This window comes from Chelonia mydas, chromosome 14 (genome assembly GCF_015237465.2).
Source record: "Chelonia mydas isolate rCheMyd1 chromosome 14, rCheMyd1.pri.v2, whole genome shotgun sequence".
Taxonomy (NCBI): Eukaryota; Metazoa; Chordata; order Testudines; family Cheloniidae; genus Chelonia; species Chelonia mydas.
Window position 1 is genome coordinate 33,950,071 of NC_051254.2, and position 4,106 is coordinate 33,954,176.

Here is a 4,106-nt window from a genome sequence, read left to right on the forward strand (position 1 = left end):
GGGGGTGGGAAATGATCCGTTCAAGTCATTCTATCTAGGTATGTGAGGTGGCCCTCACCAACATTAACAATGGGACACCTCAAGAAAGAAGAGCTCGTCGATATGGAAAGAAATTATATGAATTTGAAGAAATGTGGGCCCTGTTTCCAGATACTTTTGGATAAAAAATGCTGAAGTAATGCCTGACTTCCATTCCACCGGACCTCTCTGCTTTCTCCCTCTCACTTCCTGCCCCCGTTCCCCAATTTCATTTTTTTTTTTTGCCAATTTGTGTCTTTTTAAAAAATTGTTGTTACCCCCTCCCTCGCAGGCAAGGTTCGTCTGATTTTCTATTGCCTAGTCTTGTAGTTTTGACAAGTTGCAAAGTTGCATAATTGCATATTTTTTTTAGCTAGCCTGTAAAATGTGCAGTGTTGGGCAACATGTATGAGCTGTAACAATGGTTTGTTTCTTCATGAAAATTTTGAAAAAACTAATCACAAAAATAAAATGACAGGACACCTCACAATCACTGCCGGAAGGTAGGGAATTCACATCTCCGTATAACAGAGGCACAGGGTAGATTACGGGGCATGCCCAAATCCACACAGAAAGTCTGTGGTTGAGCAGGGAACTGAATGCAGATGTCCTGCATCATGCTCCAGGTCCTATCACTACACCATCCTTCGGCACCTGAGAGAGTAACGCCTCCCCGTTCTCATTAGTTAACCTCCTGTGCTTTCTACAGGCCATGAACTACTGACCTCACAAGCAGAGGGTGAGGATTGAGAAACAGGCATTTATTCACTCTAAGAGCCATTGGATGGCAAACAAGGCAACTGATGACAAAGGGGATGCTGTACTGTTTAATGGCTACCCCGGTAGAGGGTGAGGGATGGGAAAGGGGCAGCTATCCTGTACTATGGGCACTACGGGGCAGCAGTAATTCTCTAAAATTGCAGCTTTTATGAATATTGACAAAGCAATATTATTGTCATTATTCCTTTGTATTATGGCCATGCTGTAACAGGACCATCCAGAAACCTGGCCCTGGCCCCATTTTGCTGTGCAATGTACACAGAGTGAGAGAGTCTCAGGCTTTGTCTACACTAGCACTTTTGTCGGTAAAACTTTTGTCAGTCAGGGGTGTGAAAAATTTACAGTTGGGCTAAGTAAGAAAAATGCTGTTTGAGAACTAATTAGAGTTTGATTTAGGGCTATTTACTCTGTACGTTGTGATGTGATGCTGACTTTGAGTTTTCGTGGTTACAAAGCTTTAACAGTTTGAATCTCAGCAGCTACTGTCATTAAAAGCTCTCTGACCCTCCTCATAATTTCCCACAACTGTGAAAATTTAAATCAATACAAATAATAAAAAATGTTTAAAAATAAACATCAATATTATCCAGTTCTACCAAACCTAGAGACAACACAGAAACAGAAGAAAGAGAGTCAAAGCCTCACAATGGCACGGAAGAGCCATGTCTTTTTGTTTTTAATTCTGATTACTGCTTTGGGGTGGGGTTTAGTTAGGAAGGATTTGGCTAAATGAAAAGAAGTGAGGGCAGATATGCTGAGGAGAGAGGATTGGGGGCACAGAGAAGGGAGAGAGGTGGAAGCCGTGAAGAAGGAAGATATGAAGGATGTTCTACTAGTTAGGGCATCATTCTAGCATTTGGGATTAGAACTGGATAAAATATTTCATTTTAAACAGTTTATTCACCTAAAAATACAGTTTTTGTTGACTGAAACTATCTGACATGAATTTGCCTAATACTTTCGGGAGTGAGGGGGCTGGATTGACAAAGAGACTTAGGGCTTGTTCACAAAATGGCTGGAGGAGAAGAAAGCAGCAGAGGTCTGTGTTTTAGACAATGGTTGCAACATTCACCTGCAATGCTGGAGACCCAGCTTCAAGTTCCTGTGCTGGAGCAGGAATTTAAACGCAAGCCTCCCGTCTCTGAGGGGAGTGCCCTAAACCCCGGGCCATAGAGTGCTCAATGGTGGATCTCTTTCAGCCTTGCTGTTGAAGCTGTTCCACTTTGCATAAAATACCTCAATAGTCATTAACTCAGGGAGCAAACACGAGAATGACTGTACAGCCCAGTGGTCGGAGCATGCAGCTGGGAGATAGAAGACCTTGACTCAAGTCCCTGCAACAATGAACATGTAATTTTTGATACAAAGTGGGACAGCTTCAACAGAAGAGTCTGAGAGACACCCCCCCGAGCAGCCTGTCGCTAGGGTTAGGGCACATTCCAGGACTGGGATTAGTATCTGGGTCTCGCACATCACAGCCTAGAACTCAAACCACTGGGCCAAAGGTCATAAAGGCAAGCTGGGCCCCATTCTCCACTGCCCATTTTATGAATGGAACCTAAAGATCCTTGTGAATTGACCCTTTTAAAAATGCCTGGAAGTCAAATGTTTCTAGTTGAGTGACGTGGTATTTTTAACCCAAAGTGGATTTTCTGTTGCATTTTGGTTTGTTGAAAATTCCAGATTTGGTTCAACCTGCAGCAATTGTCTTTTCTGATTTTTTGGAACTGCCACAGAATCCAAAAATCAGCTGTTTGTTCAGTTCTACTTGGGGTACCTGTGTTCCAGTCCCGGCTCCACCAGAGATCCCCTGTTTGACCATGGACATTTCTGTGCTTCAGTTCCCCAGCTGTACAATGGAGAAAACAGGCATTCCGTACCTCACAGGTGTGTTGTGAGGATCTATACATTATAGACTGTGGGTCACCCAGCTACTATGGCAAAGGGGGGAAGATAAGTACCTTTGGGAGAGGCAGGGCTGTCTCATGAACGGGATCCTGAACACACCCAGAGGAGCTGAGATTAGTCACCCACACAGCTAGTGTCTGATACTGGACTCATACCTCTAAATAGGCTATTACTGAACTGACCACTAGGTGGAAGTGGAGCAGAAATGAGAGTGATCGAATGTCACAGTGATGGAGATGAAGAGAGACACTCAGGGAGGGGCCGTCTCACAATGACTAATGAGAGCCCGACCCTGCCTGCTCAGGTCTCACTCAGCAGTGATGGTGGAGGTGGGGAAAGTGATCAGATTTAGCTGAGTCTGACCTAAACACAGATCTTTTGTGACTTAAGTTGATGCTGTCGGGCTTGTCTATATGGGAATGTTACCAGCATACTTATACAGGGACAGTTACACCAGTGTAATGCCCCATCGGGACACCCTTATTCTGGATGAAGCTGGCTTTTCCCCAGTGTAGCTGGCGTCACTTTCAAAGCAAAATAAGCTGAACCAGAAAATGGCGCTCTGAGTCCAGAATAAGTGTTTCCACATGGGGAGTTTTGCCAGTACTGCTATAATGGTGTATTTGTACTGGCATTATTCCCTGTGTACCCAAGCCTGTAGGGTCCCCAGCTGAAGCTAGCTTATGGTGGAAGATCCTTGCTCCGTGCACCTGGTCTTGACCGAGTAAATCACTGGTGGGGCACCAGGAACTGGACTGGATGACTGGGCTGCCCTGGGAGTGAATGCACTGGGAGGCCCAGGCTGCGATTACCGTTTGGGCTAGAAGACTCTCCCCGAGAGGAGAGAACTTTGGGCCAAGCAGGCTGATTTCACCAGCCCTGGTGTTTGTGCCGTCTGTGTCGCAAACCCAGCTGCAGCTCCCCACATTCAGTGGAGGGAAATGCCCCTCAGAAGTAGCATCAGGGGAGACACAACCTTCTCCCTCAGAGGATACAAATTTGAGGAGGCGAATGCGCTCTGTCAATAGAGAGAGGAGAACATTCTCCAAGGGAGATCTCAGCAACTGCTTGTCTCTTCAGGGCCACGTGGGTCTCTTTACTGAGAGAACCTAATTTCTGGAGAGAAGTGAGAGAGAAGAACCTGACTCCAGGTCATCAACACTGAGAGATCCAAGCTCATCTACTGGAGGCTGAATATCCTGTGGTCTCAGGTGAGCGCTATCCCCCATCCTGCTGCTGCTGCCAGGCACCGAGACTGAACCTGTCTGTCAGGGGATACCACTAAAGGGTTAATAGGGATACTGCCTGCCTGCTCAGCTGGGACTGATCAGTGGCCCCCCCAACAGCTGCAGAGATAAAAGGGCTGCTCAGCCAAGTTAGCTGCTAGAGAGACTGAAGGA

The 4,106-nt window shown here is 46.1% G+C and overlaps 1 long non-coding RNA gene across 1 annotated transcript; it reads right to left on the reverse strand.

The window, feature by feature from the left end:
* Window positions 1–2,083: 2,083 nt before the first annotated feature.
* LOC122462957 lies at window positions 2,084–3,962 on the reverse strand. The gene is made up of 3 exons (XR_006285865.1): window positions 3,848–3,962; window positions 2,576–2,647; window positions 2,084–2,132 (listed from the first exon to the last, which is right to left on the reverse strand). It is a non-coding gene; the product is annotated as an uncharacterized LOC122462957 (long non-coding RNA).
* Window positions 3,963–4,106: the final 144 nt, after the last annotated feature.